Source organism: Bos taurus, chromosome 22 (assembly GCF_002263795.3).
Source record: "Bos taurus isolate L1 Dominette 01449 registration number 42190680 breed Hereford chromosome 22, ARS-UCD2.0, whole genome shotgun sequence".
Classification (NCBI taxonomy): Eukaryota; Metazoa; Chordata; class Mammalia; order Artiodactyla; family Bovidae; genus Bos; species Bos taurus.
The window spans coordinates 22,738,183-22,760,168 of NC_037349.1; the positions used below are offsets into that span (position 1 = coordinate 22,738,183).

The 21,986-nt window shown below is 40.3% G+C and overlaps 1 long non-coding RNA gene across 1 annotated transcript in view; it reads left to right on the forward strand.

Moving 5' to 3' along the window:
- The first annotated feature begins 379 nt into the window (after positions 1–379).
- The window catches only part of LOC112443450 (uncharacterized), a 308,329-nt gene continuing 286,722 nt past the window's right edge, over positions 380–21,986 (forward strand). Inside the window, exon 1 of the long non-coding RNA XR_003031821.2 lies at positions 380–761. This is a non-coding gene — a long non-coding RNA (uncharacterized lncRNA). The remainder of the gene's footprint in view (positions 762–21,986) is intronic.

The following is a 21,986-nucleotide window of genomic DNA, read 5'->3' on the forward strand; positions in this document are numbered from 1 at the left end:
CTGGGGGTCGGAGAAATGAGGATTATTATTTAATGGGTATAGGGTATCAGTTTTGCAAGATGAAAAGAGCTATGGAGATGGATGGCAGTGATGGTTTTAATAGTATTTAATATATTTGAATTGTACCCTTAAAAATGGGTAACATGGGGACTTCCCTGGTGGCACAGTGAATAAGAATAGGCCTGCCAATGGAGGGGACATGGGTTCCATCCATGGTCCAGAAAGATTCCACATGCCATGGAGCTGGCGTGCCAAGACTAGTGACCGCATGCTCTAGAGCCCTCAAGTCGCAACTACTGAGCCCGCTGGCTCAACTAATCCCTGTGCTGAACTACTGAGCTTGCCCTACAGTTAGAGAGAAGCCAGGGAGGGGCTCCAACGAAGATCCCGCCTGCTGCAATGAAGACCGGAGGTCGCCAAAAATAAAAGTTTAAAACAAAAAACACCCAATGAGAAGGGTTTGCTGGGCTGGTTAGAAGCAGGACAGATCCTGCAGGCTGAGCTGAGAAGGCCTCTCCTCTCATTGGCCTTCCGCCCAATCCCGGTACTGAGAATGGCCCCCTGAGGCACAGGTGTGAGTGTCGGTGCATTGTCAACACCTGCAGGCGGACAACATCTCAAAAGCTTCCGTGTTTCCTCATGGCCTCTTTTAAACAGCGCACACTCGCGAGAAGATTCGCGAAGAGGGTCCTGCGGAAGGATTAAATCCAGGCTGTCTTCTCCGTGCCTCAGAGTTGCGGTGGACCCCAGAATCGAAAGAGGTAGGACATCTTACGGCAATATTCTTAGAAAAAATAAATAAATAAATAAGGTGTTGGCTAACTATGACTAACGGTTCCCTGCCTTTTCAGTCATTTCGTTTTACAAGGTACTTTCACCATAGATGGTCTCGTTCTGTTCTGTTTTTTTTTTTTTCTATTAAACTGTAAAGGTAAGTTACATGCAGTATATAGGTATGGTGTTTTGCGTTCTCATCTGAAATGAAATGTTTAAGCGCATTTGATTTCCCTGCGGTCTTAGAACATTAGGTAGTGAGTAAGTCTCTTCCCCTTCCTCTTTTTGTTGTCTTTTAAGTAAGGACGTGTTGTTTTCATTACAGCCTCAAAGTGAGCTTGGTAGAGGAGTCTCAATTTCCACAGCCTTGTTATGGCCTCCAGCCTGAGTAGTCAGGGCAAATATCTGGAGGTTATGTAGGGACAGTAATCAGGGCTTTTATGACTCGAGAAATAAACTGGAACGAAGTGAATGTGATGCGAAGGTTCCAGGAGAGTGGATTGACTTCCAGGTGAAGTCTCTTGACTAAGTCTCCTGGCTAATGCATAAGCTTAAAAAAATTCTTGGGAAAAATTAAGCTTTTTTTGGAGGGTTTAATTTTGGTTTTCTTTCTTTCTTTCTTTTTTTTTTTTGTTTAATTTTGTTTTTCTCCTTTTTTTGCTGGATGTGAAATGTATTGAGCTCTTACTACAGTAAATATTTTATATAAGCTATTCTCATGTTCCTATAAAGCATGGCAAAGTAATAGTAAAAGTACAAGTAGGGAAGGTATATATAAAATTTTAATATATCCATTACTGTTGATGTTTGTGTTACTGGTTTTAAGACTGACTCCTACAGTTACTGACTGAACTTTATGATCTAATCCTCAGGGATGCAATGCATGAGGGGATTTATTAACTTACATGGGTTTAAGTGATTTAATGAAAAATGAATTTTTAAGGGAAAACATGGCAGGTAATAAATATGAGCTACTTCCCACCTGCTTCTGATATATGACCAATGGTAGTTCTGTTCACTTAGGCAAAAGATAGATCACTTTACCCACACCAGGAAGAACCTTTAACTGAACTTTGTGAATGGCAATCAGAGAAAGTAGCCCAAGATCCCTTGAAGTTCCTCACAAAGTTTATTTTGTCTAAAGTGAGATTTTAAAAGTGGGAAGGACTTGGATATTAAAAAAGAGAGATGTTTATTAATATGAAAGAGTTAGACTGTAAGAAATTGCCAGACGAACTAGTGCTTAGTCAAAGTGAAAATTAAGAATTTTGACTCTTCATGATGCTTCTTAAAAGGCAGGTTTGGTACATTCCATTTTATATCCAGAGATTTGTTGCCTTGGATGCTTGTGTAATTTGGGGCAGCCAAGTCTTTGAAACACAGTGGCTGAGCAAAGAGTTCAGCTGTCTTTACTGGTATAAGTTATGTCAAGACATAATTCAGTCAACTACGAAATATTTCAGTGCTTATTGTATCTCAACTAGTTACTGCTGCTGCTAAGTCACTTCAATCATGTCCGACTCTGTGCAACCCCATAGACGGCAGCCCACCAGGCTCCCCCATCCCTGGGATTCTCCAGGCAAGAACACTGGAGTGGGTTGCCATTTCCTTCTCCAGTGCATGAAAGTGAAAAGTGAAAGTGAAGTCGCTCAGTCGTGTCCGACTCTTAGCGACCCCATGGACTGCAGCCTTCCAGGCTCCTCCATCCATGGGATTTTCCAGGCAAGAGTACTGGAGTGGGGTGCCATCGCCTTCTCCGCAACTAGTTACTACTGAAGCAAATTGCCCATGCCCCCCCATGGTGATCGCTGGGCTTTAGGAAGTGGATGATTGGACATGAATATTGATAGGGATAAATGCCATGAAAGAAATAGAGGGGTGTGAGAGGGAATAATGGAGGAGAGGAGCTCTTCTTCCTAAGAGTTAGGAGGGCGAACTCTCCTAACTTGAGATGGTGAATGCACTGCACGGCTGGAGTTCGCAGAGACCCTCTCCAGCCGTGCCTCCTCCTCTTATTCTGGGCGCCCACTTTGAAGAGTTTGCCAGCAGAACAAAACCCAGAGTTTTAGGATTCCCCAAGGTGGCAGTTCCTGAGCCAATGACACTGTCATGCAGTGACTCTAGAACTTGGTTGAATGTGGTAGTCACATAGGGAGTTTGAAAAATAACGGATACCTGATTCCCATCCACAAAGCTTCTGAGATAATTGGTATGGTGTACCAGTGCTGCCTGGAGAGTTCAAGAAGTTCCCCAGGTGATACTCATGTGAAGCATGGTTGGAGCACTCCCCTTGCAGAGGTTCTCAGTCACTCAGGTATATCTCCATCACCTGGAGGGCTTATTAAACACATTGCTGGGCCCACACCCAGATTTCTGATTCAGTAGGTCTGGGGTGGGGGCTTGAGAATTTAACTTTCTAACAAGCTCCCAGGTAATGTGGCTGTTAGTGCAAGTACTACATTTTGAGAACTGTTCCTGTAATCCATTTCCTTAGGTTACTTGGTAGAAGAGTGGCATATAGCTGAGGAAAGTTAAACTCCTGATAGTCACAACAGTGTGCTTCTTCCTCACGCCTCTCCCCTTGGAAAGAAACATACTGGTTAGAAATCCCCACTTCTGTTTCCAAAATACTAGTTTCACTTCCTGTTCTTCCACCATTCTTTGTCACCTAAGAAAATGGAGAACAAAAGCTGTTCCCTCAGTATGAGACCATTTTAGCTTTTTATGTCTTAGTACCCAGCAATTTAATCAGAATTTAATTGCCCAGGTAGAAATCGGGTAATTTCGAGGCAGAGTTTATTAAATTCCTCTCCTGGTGCTCCCTAACACTTTCCTTTGCAGCTTTTCCCTCTCAGATGGTATTATAAAATATCTAGGCCTCATGCTACTCTTGGAAATCCCAGGGAGGTAATCCTCCCTAAGTAAACTTTCTGTAAACTCGTTAACATGTGACTTAAATAATGATGAATGATAGAGACTTAAATGAAGAAGAAGAAACCAGAGGGCTCAAGAGCCTGTGTCTGTGTATGGGAGGGGATTAGGCTTTCTTCACTATTTGGAGATGGGAAAATGATTTAAAAGTTCTACTTGGGAACTCTGTTCCATGTGGTATCGCACCCAAATAAAAAAATCAGCTTCTGGGGTGGCAAAGATGGTACCCAACACTCTGTTTATTCTACCATAGTCACAGCCCAGGGGAAAGCAAGTGCCTCTGTCTCAGTGACGCCAGTATAATTCTCAAGGCTGAGTCGGGTAGTGTTCCATCTGTCCCTCAACTAGGCACTCTAACTGTGATGCGGATGGCATGCTGACTGAGATGAGTGCTAAGGTTGCTCTTAAAGTACAGATGAAAGGAGAGCAAAAGGTATTAAAGGTCAGCATGGGGGAGAAGTAAAGGAAGTGTAACATGTGGGGAATATTACGATACTTGGATAGTGTGGGAACCGTCCAATGAGAACACAGGTCTGGGGGTTCTTGGGACCCAGTGGAGAGAGTTTCTGGATCTGGGACATCCTGAAGCTCTCACAGGTATGGGTGGGAGGAGCTTGGAGTGACAGCAATTTACCAGCCACTCTGCAAGTATTTCACTTTTACAACCATGGTTGCTGTTATTGTGTATAACAGCAAACGTCAGTTCTGATACACACTCAAAATATATGAGTCCCTGCTGTAGGGCAAAAGAACCTTCTCAGAAATCCTTTTGAATAACTGGAATAAAACTGCCTTGAACTTGGAGACTATTTTTTCCTTTTATTGTTCTTTTTGCATGTACAATGTGTTTTTAAAAGTACTCTAAAAGTTAGCGAACAAACATCACCTGAGCACAAGTAGCCAGAGCGGACTACTGAGTGTGCAGCAAGAAATTCAGGTCTCACGTTCTTCCAAAGTTTATATCCTCTTCCTTACTCTCCTTATTGAAATAATAATTTATTTTTTAATAAATTAAAATAATTGTATTTACTCTCCGTATTGAAATAATACTTCTAAGTGCTCCACTAGGAAGAGTATAGTTTTTTTTACTTGCGGTTTATTGGCAAGATGTTGTTTTATTGCATCTACCCGATTATGACCATTGAGTCAAAACTGAACAAATGAAACATAACAGATTCAGTGTTCAGACACTTCTTTTCTGTGTCTTGGTGCCACATCTTTCAAGAGAGCTGAATCATGTAATTATATAGGTATAGATGATGACCGTATTTTTGTACTATATTATAAACTTCAGTAAATTTGAGTTAAAAAAATTCATTACCGAAGAGCCGTGCTCCCAGGTGTTACCCATAGGTAATCAAGTGTAACATGTTCAGGCTCCAGTGGCCGTTCTTAACACATTTTCCAGAGATACTTGTGCTTTGGTAGACTGAAAGTTCTCTCTTGTAGTCAGCCTCTTAGATCACCTCTGGGAAATACTCATGAGAAAAATTTGGGGGTGAAGATAAATGGTGAATTGTGGAAGAGGATCTTTTTGTGGTAAGAACACACATCAAACTATTTAGTTCGTGGGCATCAAAAAAGTCCCAAGTGGTCACTTTGGTTACGTGTAGTTCTGTCACTGCCAGTGATTTGAGTTTAATCTATTCTTATGAAAGTGGCTTGTCTAATCTGTTATTGTTGGTGCTATAACCTTTGACTTTTGTGAATTCCAAAGCACATTTTCTGGTCAGTTACAGCAAATTCATTTTTTGAGTCTTAGAGCTTATACGTGTTCTTCCTTATACATGCACATACACTTGAAAGAAAAACCAAAAAAATGGACTGGCATTAAAAAGCAGTATTTTGTTTATTGTGCAAGGATTTGAGTAAGCTTTGTGAGGCTTTGTAAGGCAATGTAATGGAGTGATTTTTATTCTATAACTTTGTAAGAAATGACATATTTATTTCTCTAAACCAGTATTCAACTCTTCTGAGTGTCTAGTTTCCCTGGCTGGTGGGAAATTCAGTTTTAATCATTATCGGGTTTCTTTGTCCCTTAAAGCTATCTAAAGGTCCAAGAATTTTACATTTTCCCCTTTGAGAGCCCTGTGGGTTTCACAGTGTTTTCTTTATGAATGTCTGTCTTATTACCATCTTCCCCCCACTAGAAAGAATGTCTTCCATTTTATGGGGGGGTGTTTCTTCTCTTTATATCTATCCTCTCTTTCCCTCTGGCCCAGTGAGCATTATCACCATCAATGTTTCCTTTTTTTAGGGAGAGGGGAACGAAAGTGTTCTACTGTTATCACCCACCAGCACATATACTCCTGAGGTAAAAGAATAAAAATGTTAGACTTCTTAAATGAGGCATGGGAAAATGCAAAAACGGCAAAACATAAATTAATAACTTCCAAAATTATTCTGAGTATAAAAAATAAACACTCTTTTTTCCCTGGATATTCTTGCAAAATCAAACTCCTGAGTAGTTATGCTGTGTGTTTCAGTTAGCCTTACATAGCCTTAGGATTTCAAATTATTTCCCAGGGCACATGTATTCTAGCTGGAGACATAGGGACATACATTTTCACTTGATTCTTCAAAACCACATGTGTTGGTAGCTGTTATCTCCCTTCACAGATGAGAAAACTGAGGCTGAAATAATTTAGGACCTCTCCTGGGTTGATCCATTCAGCGAATCATTTGAGTATTACATGATGGACACTGTTGTAGCTACTAGGGATGCATTTGTGAACTAGAATGGCCAGTCTCAACTCGTGGGGAGCTTCTTTTGCTGGGGGGATAGAAAACGGGGACAAATCAAGCACTGAAGTAAATAAAGAATTTCATATTATGGTAGTGTGAAAAGTCTTCTCTGACCTTTGCACTAGAATACCAAGAACAACCCTGCTAGGAAGAGCACATTTTCCTATGAGACAAAGGAAGACCTGGAACACACTCAAGAGGAGATATGGAACATGAGGGGATGCATGTCAATGCCCAGAATCTCTCAGAACCTGAAGTTTTTTTGGGTGGGGTGGAGGAGGTTCTGATAGTTCCAAAGCAGATACCCTGCCTTCTTATCTTGCCATGGGAGAACAAAGTGTCAGGGGTGGATCTTTCCAGGTGGCTTGCTACTCCACTCTCATGAAAGAAAATACCTTTCCCCCAAGTAGGCCTGTGTACATGTTTCTGCCAAAGTCCTAATATTCTAGAGAATACAGCCTCATGAATACGTTTGAACTAGGACGATCAATAATTGACCATTGTCCTGTTATCGTAGTGGTGTAAAACATAAATAGTGGAGGGTAGGAGTGAAGAAGAGCTATGTCCTACCATGGACAAAGGGTGAATCAAACTACGTCAAGTCTGAGGCATCTTCCTTCAATAATTTTTGACTTAGCCTAAAGGTCACAAACCAACACATGCATATGCTTCTAGAGCCTGGGATGGCCCTTAGTCAGTAAGGAAATGGGGACCTCAGTTCTACATGGCATTGAACTTAATTCTGCCAGAAAATTGAATGGGCAAGTACACAGATTCTCCACCTCGAACTCCTGGAAAGAAATAGAGTTTTGCTGACCTGAGATTTTTAGCCTGGTGAAATCCATACCAACTTCTGGCCCATGGAACTCTAAGATTATAATTTTATTTTTTAAAGTCATTGAGTTTGTGGTAGTATATTACAGCGGAAAGGAAAATTTAGTTCAGTTCAGTCGCTCAGTCGTGTCTGACTCTTTGCGACCCCATGAATCGCAGCACGCCAGGCCTCCCTGTCCATCACCAACTCCCGGAGTTCACTCAGACTCACATCCATTGATTCAGTGATGCCATCCAGCCATCTCATCCTCTGTCATCCCCTTCTCCTCCTGCCCCCATTCCCTCCCAGCATCAGAGTCTTTTCCAATGAGTCAACTCTTTGCATGAGGTGGCCAAAGTACTGGAGTTTCAGCTTTATCATCATTCCTTCCAAAGAAATCCTAGGGCTGATCTCCTTAAGAATGGACAGGTTGGATCTCCTTGCAGTCCAAGGGACTCTCAAGAGTCTTCTCCAACACCGCAGTTCAAAAGCATCAATTCTTCGGTGCTCAGCCTTCTTCACAGTCCAACTCTCACATCCATACATGACCGCTGTAAAAACTATAGCCTTGACTAGACGGACCTTTGTTGGCAAAGTAACGTTTCTGCTTTTGAATATGCTATCTAGGTTGGTCATAACTTTCCTTCCAAGGAGTAAACGTCTTTTAATTTCATGGCTGCAATCACCATCTGCAGTGATTTTGGAGCCCAGATAAATAAAGTCTGCCACTGTTGCCACTGTTTCCCCATCTATTTCCCATGAAGTGATGGGACCAGATGCCATGATCTTCATTTTCTGAATGTTGAGCTTTAAGCCAACTTTTTCACTCTCCTCTTTCACTTTCATCAAGAGGCTTTTTAGTTCCTCTTCACTTTCTGCCATAAGGGTGGTGTCATCTGCATATCTGAAGTTATTAACACCCTTCAAAGAAGACATCAAAACACTTATTTAATGATTAAGAAGGGAAATGACAGCAACAAAACTGTGGTGAGATATCATGGCATCTAACTTAATTTCCTTTTCTGTCAGGATTAGGGGGAGTAGCAGGGAAGGTAGGTTGAGGAGTTGATGTACGGATGAGATTTTTCACACTCAGTCTGAATGTCTGCTCTGAATCCCATCTACAGAGGTGCATTGAGACATCATCCACCAAATGGTCTCTGGTAATCATCATCTCCCTTCTTCCTCTGGAGGTGGGAAAACATCTCCTTACATCTGTGTCTCAAACCCTACAAAGACAAACCCAAGTAGCGTTTCTTTAAAGAGTGTCAGCAACAACTTTGACTTTGGGAAATAATCCTTTGAGACTATGGTTTGCTCCTAAAAGCATTTCTGCATAATTGAGGACATCAGCATTTGAATTTTACCACTTTTGAGTCAATTTTGAAGAGGTTATTAGCCCTAGCCCCCAAAATATCAATTTGAAGTAAAATTATGGTGAGAGTATGAGTTATAAAGAAATGAAAGGTCCACTTTGTTATTCCGATTCAAAAGAAAAGAATATCGGGTTTTTGCAGTTTGTTTTGATTTTAATGGAAAGACCTCGTCTGTTACTTCATAACACAGCCTGCTATCTGATGAGTGATGCCATTGATACCGCTTTGTAAGCGTTTTGTTTATTTCTGGAAGCAGAAGCAGTAGGAAAAACAACCAAGCCCTTTAGAGAATTAAGGAACTGAAATGGAAAGTTCAGTTCAGTCCTTAGTGACTAGCTTCCTCTAAGAGCTGTTTGAAGATGAGGCTCTCACTTATAAATAAATAACTTGGAATCTTCTTGTACTGTTGATTGGCTTTCCATGAGGAACTGCAACTGCTCACATTCTCTGGGGGGATAATAAAACCAACTGCTGGGATCCAGGTTGTCAGTTTCTTCTTTGGAAGCCTGACTGCTGATTTTCTCTTCTTCCCCCTGTGAGTGATGCACAGGATGAGTAATGAAGGATGAGAGCTCTGTGATGACTGCTTCCATGCAATGACAGACACAGCCTGCTGGGCTCTAAGCCTCCTTATCACACTTGCTGAGGCCCAGCTACCAGGTCTCAGGAGAGGTAGAGAGAGACAAGCCGTGTGTCTATGCTGTGATAGGACAACAAAGCAAAGGATGGTAATTATTTAATAAACATAGTGCTTAATAAAAAATAGAGCACCATAGAATTAGTAGAAAACTTAGATGTTTTCAAGTCCAACCCGTAGCACAAGGAAGAAGTCTCTTTAGAGTATTCCCCAAAGATTGAACTTAACGGTGACCGAGACGTGTCGCCTGTGTTTGCTAGAAATCAGGTCCTCATTTTAACCTGAATCTGCTGCTGCTAAGTCACTTCAGTCTGGACCTTTGTAAACTTTACCCTGGTGGTTCTATAGTCTTTGGCCATAGAACAGGTCCTGTTTTGTCTCCAGTAGAATTCTCAAGCCCCAGACTGTTCTTAAAAATCATGTTGGTCAAAACTGTCACTTTATAGGTAAGAAAACTAAGGCAAAAGTAGTTCAATATTTTACTCACAGTTACAGAACTAGTTGATGGGCATTAAGAACTCAGAGTGTTTGCCTGAGTTTTCCTCACTGTAATCTGTCCAAGAAGCAGACCCAGTGAAAGGACTGATTATATTAGAATATGCTTTAGACCTGGGTTACTCTTAGTGTTAGGGGAAAAAATGAATTTTGGAATTTAAAAAAATTCTGGGTTCTAGTCACAGGCTTGGAGTTTCTTATCTGTTTGGCCATGGATGTTTTCTTTAAAATTCTTTATTCTCAGATTTGTTAATTATAAATTAAGGATATTGAGAATTATCCTGAGGACAAAATGAGGTCATAGTGTTATGAAGCTCCTATTTCAGTGCCTAAAATAAAGTAAGCATGGACATGTTTTATGGTTCATACTTGTTAAAATTTTTATGAAATACTTTTTGAATGCCCTCTAGGTTCTGTGCACTGATACTGATGCTAGGCATGTTGAACTGAACCAAAACATGATCACTCCCTGCCTTAATGTGAAGAGGGATAATGAGCAAATACACAGATTTATCTGTCAGATATTGATAAATGTTCAAAAGAAGATACAGCATGACTAGGGCATGGAGAGTATCAAGTAACATTTTTTCCATGTAGGTCAAGGAAGGCATTTCTGGGGAGATGCCTTATGAGGAGACACTTGAATGAAGTCAGGCTGTGAATCAGGTGAATGTGGGGAAACGTATTCCCTGTGGAGGGAACATCAAGAGTGAAGGCCCTGAGGCAAGGGTGTTGCTTTAGGTGGTGTGAGGAATAGTGAGGAAGTCAGTGGGGCTGGGGCAGCATTAGGAAGTGGTTATAGATGGGGAGAGAAAGCAGCCAGGGGCTACAGCATGTAGGACCCTCTTGGACAGTGGGAGGGACTTGGGGTAGTTGTGTTGATGTGGGGAATGGTTCTGAGCACAAATGTGCCATCATATACAGATGTTTTAAAACAGTCATCCTCAGCCTTGTCTGCACAGTAAAGTTGCTTGGGGTTATTTTTCAAAATACCAGTGCTTATTGCCAGAGACTTCCAATTAGATGGTCTGGGCTAAAATTAAGCATGGGTACATTATAGAAGCTCCCTGGAAGATGCTGATGGACATCCAGGGTAGGGAAACACTCTTATAAAACATCAGTAGTTAAGAGAATAAGAGGAGCCAATGAGTAGATTGTGTTAAGTGTTGCTCCAGCGCTGTGTGGAAGTCAGTATGATCAGATATCCCCTAATGATGAATGAGTTGAGAGGTTTCTGATTTTGGTCAAGAGTCAAGAAAATTGTGAATAAGAAAAGGGCTTTTCTCACTTTCTGCTGGTTCTGCTGATTCTTTCTGAGTTTATAATACACACACACCCAAAAAACGATGAGAAGGAGCAAAAAACCAGGAGGATAGAATAGATCTATAAGAATGAGCTTCTGGAAGTTTGCTTCATAAAAACATTTTTAACTATAAACCACTTCCTCATGCTTCAGTCTTTGGCTAATGAAGATGTTTAATCTGAGTTATGTGTTGGACTTCAGTTGATTAATTGCTGTGGCTTCCAGTGTGCTGAATCCTTGTGATAGTTTGTATAAGTGAGACAGCAGTTAGCCTTGTGTTGTATCCAGTCTGCACTCTTGTAAGCATTATTTTAACTCACCATAAAGACTGCAAGGTTTCAACAGAACCTTCATGGAAGTATTGTGTTCAGTGGGTACAGTTTTGCTCCTCATGTGACATTTGGCAGTGTTTGGAGACATAGTTTTTACAACTAGAGTAAGGATGCTGCTGGCATCTAGTAAACAAGAGATTAAAGATGGCCCAGGATGTTGAGAAACTCTGCTTTAAGGTCATATTACACCTAATCTGGGAGAGAGGAAAATTCAATTCTACATTGCCTGCTACTCTCTAAACCCAAGGAGATTTTCATTTGAAAATAAGCTGTTGAACTAGGTTTGATGCAATGCTACAAAATATAGATGCCGATTCAGTACCGATCACCATGCTAACCTAAAACACGGAAAAGTTCCTTCAGCTTTGGAAAGGTGTGATGATCTGAGTTGGCTGTAGTCACCATAATGCTGTTGAACAGGCCACATCAAATTTGACTGACTCAAAACTCCAGCATACATCCTCAATTGTGAATTTTCAGATTGTCAGGGCTTCATCCGATGTACACTTAGCTTGACTGCTAGAGAGGGTCAGGTTCTGACGGTCCATGTGACTTTCACCTTTCTAGAGCAGGGTCCTCTCATGGAGATGGCAGAAAGCATAGAGGGGCAAAGAGAAGCATCCAATACCTATTAAGACCAGAGCTCAAAACTGTGTAACTATCCTTTTAAAATACATTCTTTCGGCCAAAGCATTACATATGGCTAAAATCAGAATCAAAGAGATAATGAAATATATTCTACTTCTAGTGGGAAAATTGAAAAAAATCACATGTCAGTGGGCATGAACATAAGAAAATGTGAGAATTAGGAACAATGATGCTATCTATACAGAGAGACCTCTCAATTCAAGTGTGCAAATAGAGAATTCCTCAAAACATTTTATAGAACCATATATGAAAGTCTTAAGGCTATGTTTGTCTTTTTTTTTTTTTTTTTTGGCCTGTCATCGCTTGAGATTTTTAACTTACTGAATTGAATGCAATAATCTCTCTTCATTTTAAAGTTAAACTTAAGCAAAATATCCAATTTGGCTTCCAAGATCCACCTAAACTTACTTTACAACCATTTCTTTTCATACAAGGACCTTCCAGCCGATTTCCTGTCCCCAGTTTTTTTGGCCTGGTGATTATTTCCACCATGGAGGTTTGCTACACAAAGGGGTGGAACTTGAGTGCTGCGAAAGATCATTTATGATTCCCTGGCTGTGAAAGGAAAAAGAACAGATGCTTAGGGTCATCAGGACCATACAGGGTGTCAGCTGAGTGATGTGTCAGGTGTTCTTCCTCCTCAGTGGGTGACGGCTTCCGCTCAGTTGCTGCTCCTCAAATTTGAGCACCCTTCTGTTTCGTATACGGTTCTGTAAAATGTTTTGAGGAATTCTCTAATACTCTGACCATGAGCTAGTTCTTCACAAAGTGTACCTTTTTGCCTAATGACAATGCTAAATCTAAGTGCGCAGATCTAATTTTAAAATATGTATCTTTTTATTATAAATAAGTGTTGGATTTTGTTAAAAGCTTTTCCTGCGTCTGTTGAGATGGTTGTATGGCTTTTGTTGTTCAGTTTGTTGATAAGGTGTATCACACTGATTTGCATCTGTTGAAGAATCTTTGCATCCTTGGGCTAAATCCCACTTGATCATGGTGTATGATTGTTTTAATGGATTCTTGGATCCAGTTTCCTTGTATCTTTTTGAGGATTTTTGTATCTTTGTTCACAGTGATATTGGCATGTAACTTTCTTTTTTGCCATATAATTGTCTGCTTTTGTATCAGGATGATGGTGGCCTCATAGAATGAACTTGGCAATGTTCCTTAAAAAATAAATAAATAGAATGTGTGTCATATAAATGTGTGTTTTGTCAATGCCTAGAAGAGTATCTCCAGAAGGGCACTCATGAATTAGTTAATGGTTGCACCAGAAAGAAAAGTTGAGTGGCTATGGGACAGAGGAAGGAAGAAGAATTTGTTTCATGAATATTCTATTTTACCTCATATATATTTTTTGCATTATGAGCATATATCATCATTCAAGATATTTGAATAATATGAAGGAGGGCACTAGTATCCATGTTTTACAACAGGGGAAGCTGAGTAAGTTATTTTCCTATTGGGAGCCTCAAACTTGTATTCCTAGAAAAGCTGAAGAACTGACTTTTGAATACAAGTCTCTGTAACTCTAAAAAACCTTGTTTTTATCCTACTGTGAAGTGGTTTCACAAATTATTATTTTTTTAATGGATTGCTCTGCAGACTTTTCACTTCTGTTTCGGAGATGTTCATGTATTTACATCAATAATGTCTCCATTAGCATCATCATTAAGTTTGTGCTTGCCAGGAGTTGTGTTTGACAGGCTGTACAAAGCCCATTAAGCAGGCTAGATTACGATGATCTCCAGCCTCAGTGTGGAGTCATCAAGACATAAACATTAGCACAGTATATGAAGTCATCCACTAAGTGAAGCTGAGATGTCTAGTTTGCTGACTCAAATTTTTATCCTCTTCACCTATTAAAACAACTAATAATGACATTGCCCACTAATATTGATCACTTATGTCTTGTGGGAATAAAACTTTCCTAAGGAACTCTTCCTAACCTAGCTAACCCCCGAGACTTGTTGTTTTTCCAACAGGAAATGAACATTTGAAAATTCAGAAATATCATTACAGGAAAAAGTTTTCCAAGGTTCATGAAATGATTTTGCACCAAATACCCATGCAGTCCGTTTTGCCCAGGAGCACATTATGAGATAAAGATTGGTTATTAAACTAAGTTTGAGGAATAGGTAGTGATTTATCTTCCCAAGAGCATTTGCCCTGCTGCATTTATAAAGCTGACTGGTTTTTTAAGAGAAACTTCTATCAACACTTGCAATTCTCCTTTAGTTCCTGGGTGATCTGGGGCATTTTGTTGTTGTTTGTTTTAATCCATCAGTATGTATAAGAGATTTAATCCAACTATATGGATAAGATATTTATCCATGATATCATGGAAAAATCATAGACTGGGAGTTGGGCCCCCTGGGACTTAAATCTCTTCTCCCTTCACCTCAGTTTCTCAGGTGGAAGAGGAGGCGACAGTGTTCTCTGTATGGTCTCTTCTATCGAAAGGTAATAATATCTTGATTATTTTTTTCAAGATATGGTAGCTAAAGACCATGTTTCTTGCCTCAGGCAGTCCTAACTAAAATTGTCTAACTGTTCGAGTTTTCTTTGGGATTTTGTTTCCCTGTTCTGTGTGTCTCTTCCCTTTCCCTGCTTTCTCCTAAGTATATACAGCAAAGGCTTTTGGTATCAGCCAGCTACCATCTAGGACAGGAGAGTGCAGTAGGAAAAAACAGCATATTTTGAGTCAGACAGGAGCTGGTTTTATTTCCTCATCTTTCATGTATTTCGTGACTGTAATATATGTCACTCAACTTCATGAGCAGGATGGCAGAATGATCTAGATCATCTTGGTAATTTCTCCTCAGCTTTAAGAAGATTTATTCTAAACCCTACTGAAGTGGCAGTGTACAATGTTCCTTTCCCTGAACCCCTTACTCAAGCCTAGGTCGTTTTATAGAGTGCATGTTTTTCTCTCTTGATTTCAGTTTATGTATCAAATAGCAAAGAAAGGAAACCCATTGTACAGTTCCTTCACTCTGGCATGCTAACTTTTTTTTTTGATCTGGTTTGTTGGGTTAGGGATCTGATTCACTGTAATACTCAGTGGGAGGGTAAACTTCTGTGCAGTACTTCTACCTGGCGCTGTCAAATCACTGTATGAGCACTTAGTTTAATGTGAGGAAAATCTGTTTTTGGTCAATAGGGTGAACCTCTCTCTAGCTTTGACTCCTATAAGAGGATAGTAAGATAGACCAGCAATTTTGCAAAATATTTTTGAGACCCACAATAAGAAATATATTGTGACTTATTTACACACAAATATGAACATGGATGCAACATTTTACAAAGCAGTGAATATCCTTATTGTACGGAGTGTTCACTATTTATACGTACATGTATTCTATTTTATTTAGTAGGCCACACAAATCCTGACCTACAAAACTGATTTCACAGCCCTCTAATGGGTTTTGACCTACTGTTTTGAAAAAATAGTCACAGCCAATTTACCATTTAGTCAGGATGCCCTAGGGACGCGAAACCATCCTGGCTCAGCTCTTAGCAAAGAAGTAAATAGTACCCTTTAAATAATACACACTTGATTGAGTGTGTACAGTGAGGAATTTCTCAAATGGTAATACCCTATCATCTTCACACACAGGTAAATGGCATCAGAATCCTGGAGTGTCTTATTCGTTATCTCATTCTGCTCTGTGATACATGGTTTCAAGGTATTTCTTGTTATAAGAATAACATATCATGTAACAGCAAGGAAGTTTTCTATCCTGAAAGAGCTTCATTGCTTAAGCGGCTGAAGCACTCCAGGCATACTGCTGCATGTCCCTGTGTTATGGCAACTCCACAATGCTATTTGTGGAGACAAATAGCATTTACCCAGAGAGAAAATGACTGAAGCTCTGACAAACGAGCTGGGAGGGAATTGGGTAAATCATTTAACTACACTGCAGATTAGTATCCATTGATAAAGCAGTTAGAATAAGGTCTTCCACTAAAGTCCTTTGGCATACATTTTTATTAACCTGAAGCTTTCAGTTGGCTTCTAGAAACCAACCATATCTCTTTCTCCCTCCCTCCATCCCTCTCTCCCACATTCAGATGAAATTGGTGTATAACATTATAAAAGTTTTAGGTGTACATCATCAGGTTTAGTGATCATCACCCAAACTCTAGTTACCATCTTTCACCATACCCTTGACCCCCTTCACCCACTCTGCTTACCCTCTAACCCCCTTTAGGTTCCACATATAAGCACAATCATACAATTTTTGTCTTTCGCTTTCTGACTTATTTAAGATAATCCCCTCTAGATTAATCGTCGTTGTCCCAAGTGGCATGACTTCGTTACTTTCACTAGGAGTATCATTCCATTGTGTACGTGTAACAAAAAGTGTTAGCCATTTATTGGTGAACATTTAGGTTGCTTACGTATCTTGTCTACTCTAAATAATGATTAAGTGAACACAGAAGTGCATATGTCTTTTCAAATTAGTGTTTTAACTTTTTTCGATATATACCCAGGAGTGAAATGGCTGAACTATATCTTGGTTCTATTTTTAATTTTTTGAGGAACTTCCGTATTTTCTGTCGTGGCTGCACCAGTTTGCATTCCCACCAGCAATGAACCAATGTTCCCTTTTCTCTACATCTTCACCAAAGCTAGTTACTTCCAGTGTGGATACCTTTTATTTCTTTTTTTGCCTAATTGCTCTGGCTAGGACTTCCAAATTATATCGAATAAAACTGGTAAGAATGGGCATTCCTGTCTTGTTCCTGACCTTAGAGGAGACAATTTCAGCTTTTCAGTGTTTATTATGATGTTAACTGTGGGTTTGTATGTACTCTGTATTACTTTCAGGTATGTTCCCTCTACTCCCACTTTGTTGAGTTTTTTTTTTTTTCTTTATCATAAATGGATGTTGAATTTTGTCAAATGCTGTTTCTGTGCCTATTGAGTTCATATGATTTTTACCCTTATTCTTTGTTCATTAAGGATATTGGTCTCTACTTTCCTTTTTGTGTGGTGTCCTTCTATGGTTTGGATATGAGTAAAGCTGGCCTCATAAAATGGAGTAAGTTTGTGTGAGAGGGCTTCAAGAGCAGAGCCTCAGTTTCCTGGAGCCAGCTGGCTCTCCCGGACCAAAGTCCTAGTGGGGACTTGCCTTTCAGTGTAGGTCCCCTGAGCTGGGGTGCTTGATGTGGGGCTTGCACCCCTTAGTCTTCAGGGAGGAGCTCCATTTTCGTAATACCCTTTCCACTAGTCAGCACACGGGGGTGGGGCCCTGGCAAGATTGTCTTTGTCACTTTCACCTGTCTCAACATGGCTCCCCCTCCTTTTTTGTGGAAGTGCTATTCTATTAATACTAGTCTTGAGGTCTTACTTTAACATGAACCCGCTCATCGTCTTTTGAGATCGCTCTTAAGCCAAAATTCTCATCGTTTTTGTACGTGGAAGTTATTCCTTTGCCTCTTTTGTTAAAATTTTGGACAGAGGAAATCTTTTAAGGCAGAGAGGGCGATGGCAGCCCACTCCAGTACTCTTGCCTGGAAAATCCCATGGATGGAAGAGCCTGGTACGCTGTCGTCCATGGGGTCGCTAAGAGTCGACATGACTAAGCAGCTTCACTTTGACTTTTCATATTCATGCATTGGAGAAGGAAATGGCAGCCCACTCCAGTGTTCTTGCCTGGAGAATCCCAGGGACAGAGGAGCCTAGTGGGCTGCCGTCTATGGAGTCGCACAGAGTCGGACACGACTGAAGAGACTTAGCAGCAGCAGCAGCAGTATTTGCAAAAATGAAGTAGAGAATTGAGGATATGTATGATCATTTTCAAACTGTGGAAAGACAGTGATTCATGGAAAGTAGTTTAGATTTGGGAGTCAGAATAGGGTTTCGATTCCTACAGTTTTGTCAGCATTTTTCAAATACTCTGTCATTATCTGTCCCCTACTGGAAGATTTGATTTTTGATTGCCCTGGATTTTGATATTACTTTATTAAAAACTTGACTTTTTAAGAAAAATGCCCACTGCCATGAGACTATTTTCAAGATATATCATTGACTAACAGAAGCAAGTCCCAGAATTTTAAGTGTCGAAAACCCAGTGTATGAAAGAAGAGATTATATATGCATGCATTTGTGTATGTGTAGTATTCTAATGACACTGATTGAACCACATACAAATACTTTAGGAGACAGAGGTGGATCACATCTGGGGATAATTGACAAAAAACTTGTATCTCTTTTGATGTTTTCACAGTGATAATCTACTGTTGTGGCTTGACTTGGAATTAAAAAAGTCAACAGGAAAAGTGTATGACTCACTAATGATTGATGGGATAAGCTGGCCTGCATTTAGGAAAGCAGGTTTAATTACTACCTCACAGCATACAGAATGATAAGTTCTTCTAGAGTAATAATTACTGAGTGTTTATATTGTGCCGTCACCTCACTCGGATTTTTTTTTTTCTACTCATTAATTTTCACAACCAAGAGAATGTGTAGGGCAGATCATTCCACTCCATGAGAGTGAAGTTAGGAAAGGTTGCATATGATAGAGCTGAATTTCCGGTGCACATGCTCCTTTCTCTTCATTCTTGCCTACTTCTGTCCTGGCTTGCATTTCTCTTAAGTATATATGAAAAATGTCAAACAGTTTTGAATGAAATACAGTGCATCCTATTGATTTTTTTTTTTTAATGTCCTAGGGAAAATTCTTAAATGTACTTAGAAAAGCTAAAAAAGAGAAAAAGCTCATACTGTTTTCCTCATATTGTAACCTTGCTAGTGAAGAGCAGTGTATTTCAAGTCGTCTGGGACTCAATGACAGAAGACGCTGATTACCACAGTCTCCAAGCGGGAGATCTAAATTTGACCCTGAAGCCTTCAATCATGGTGTTGTATGACATGAAGTCAGACTGCAAGGTCATGCAGTGTTCTGCAAATAATCCTGTAATTAGATCTTCCAGGCTCTCTTAACTACAACTCTTTACTCATGTGGTGATTTGTACCAGCGAGCATACCCGAATTACTTAGATTTTTATTATAAAAGTAATGTGTGCCCAAAGTTAGGTGTTTTGATAAGTATAATTACTGTCAACTTCCAGAGTAGAGGGACTTCCTTTTAATGTCTGTCCACTACTTAACAATCTAGGTGGGCGGGGACCAGACCCTGATAGTTTTTTATCACTACCTTTATAGCCAGGATTCTAGTAGTGGTTAAAAAAAATTAAAGTGAAAATTTAGATGATGCTTTCTGCTTTGCTTTTTTACCCTGGAAATATACCAAACAGGCATTTATAAGAAATAGTTTAATTGCATCTGTAATATTTTTATTGTATCTAAGAAATTATTTAACCCTCATGTTAGACAGTTAACACCAAAGACTAATGTCCTTTTTCTGCCTTGCCTGCTCATGACAGAGTTAAGACTTTTCCCTGAATTTTGAGAATTGTGTATCTGTTAAGACAGATGAGAAGGTAATGAAAATAGAACTATAAATCTGAAAATGGGATCAATCTTTACAAATCTTGCCCACTTGCCAGTTGACCTCAGTGTTAATTTCTGTGCAAGTGAAATTTGTTTTATTCACAATCTATCCCAACTTTTCCTAGCGCATAGGAGTAAATTAGACATTGTTGACCTTAAAAAGGAAATTAGAAACCAGTTGTGCTGTGTGTGTGTGTGTGTGTTAGTTGCTCAGTTGTGTCCAACTCTTTGCTACCCCATGGACTGTAGCCCACCAGATTCCTCTGTCCATGGGATTCTCCAGGCAAGAATAGTGGAGTGGGTTGTCATTTCCTTCTCCAATTGTGCCATACATTTCTTATCTAAAAGTAGGTGTAGTTCTTCATTTGTTGTTTTTCATTCGCTCAGTTGTTCTCACTGTAACCCCATGGATGGCAGCATGCCAGGTTTCTCTGTCCTTCAGCATCTCCCGATCTTTGCTAAACCCATGTTCATTGAGTCGGTGATGCCATCCAACCATCTCATCCTCTGTCATCTCCTTCGTTTCCTGCCTTCAACCTTTCCCAGCATCAGGTCTTTTCCAGTGAGTCGGCTCTTCCCATCAAGTGGCCAAAGTGTTGGAGCTTCAGCATCAGTCCTTCCAATGAATATTCAGGGTTGATTTCGTTTAGGATTGACTGGTTTGATCTCCTTGCAATCCAGGGAACTCTCAAGAGTCTTTTCCAGTACCACGGTTGGAAAGCATCAATTCTTCAACACTCAGCCTTCTTTATGGTCCAACTCTCACATCCAAACCTGGCTATGGAAAATCTATAGCTTTGACTGGGCATCCCTCATGGCTCAGTGGCAAAGAACCCGCCTGCCAGTGCAAGAGACACAGGTTCGATCCCTGGGTCGGGGAGTTCCCCTGGAGAAGGAAATGGCAACCCACTCCAGTATTCTTTCCAGGGAAATCCCATGGAAGAGGAGCCTTGTGGGCTATAGTCCATGAGGTTGCAAAAGAGTCGGACTGAACTTAGCAACTCAACAATGGTAACAATACTCTCAAATCCATACATGGCTACTGGAAAAACTATAGCTTTGACTAGACAGACCTTTGTCAGCGAAGTGATGTCTCTGCTCTTTAATATGCTATCTAGGTTTGTCATAGTGTTTCTTCCAAGAAGAAAGCATCTTTTAATTTCATGGCTGTAGTCACCATCCACAGTGATTTTGGAGCCCAAGAAAATAAAGTCTGTCACTGTTTCCATTGTTTCCCCATCTATTTGCCATAAAGTGATGAGACTAGATGCCATGATCTTAATTTTCTGAATGTTGAGTTTTAAGCCAACTTTTTCATTCTCTTCTTTCACTTTCAAGAGGCACTTTAGTTCCTCTTCACTTTCTGCCATTAGAGTGGTATCATCTGGATATCTGAGGTTATTGATGTTTCTCCTGGCAGTCTTGATTCCAGCTTGTGCTTCATGAGCCCGGCGTTTTGCACAATGTACTCTGCATATATGTTTCCAAATGTCTCATGGAGAAATTGTTCAAAGAGGTAACAAATGGGTGAATTCCTTTGAAAAGGAATGGAGCTTTGTCAAAACCCTTGTAAGCAGGCTTGGAGCCTTTTCTGGCAATCTCAACCCCATAGCCAAAGAAGCAGACATTCCCATAGGATACTGAGAGCTATGCCTCAGATGTAAGAGAATCTCTCTGTTGCTACCATATCTTGCTTCCATTTTGAGTCCCCTCAACTCAGACTTTGTGATTCAGTTTCTTTTCTGAAGTCTGTCTCTCCCTCTCTCGGGCCTTTGACTCAGTAAGGTACTTGCCCAGTTCTCCTAGCTCTGACATAAAGTTTAATTCCACTTCCTCCCCAGCCTTCACCTCTTAACAGTTAGTATCTGACAACAGCCTGTCTGTAGCTCCCTCCCTGTTTTCCTGTGCTTCGTTACACCTGCACTCAGGCCAGGCTCCCACACAATATAATCAGTTGTTCTTAAAACTGGGTCCTGTGCCAAACCTCTAGGGATTATGTTTCAAACCTATTTGTCAGTGTGGAAATAATTCACAGAGGATGATGTAAAGAATAGCATCAGTTCCACTGGGACTTTCTTGCAGTGCTGGGCCGGCAGCTCTAGATGTTGAACCAGCCCACATGACAACTTGCAGACCCAGTGAAGCTCTGATTGACCTGGAGTTTGAGCATTGACTTCAGGGGTAGGACACAGTAAATTTATTTACCTCTGAAGACTTTTTGATGCCACTTTTTCTGCCATTGTTACATCTTTGCCACTTAGAGTTCACACCAGTCCTAAAAGAAGTTTAGGTTGTGCCTTTTACCTTTTGCAGTCAGATGCCTTCATTTGATGTTAAGGTTAAGAAACACAGTGATTATTCTTCTTGGAATCAACTTTACCGAAATGTATTTTTTGGCCTATTCTAATTACACATGTCATAACTTAAAAGTATAATCTTTAAGGTGTTTTTTATTTCTTTGCTTCT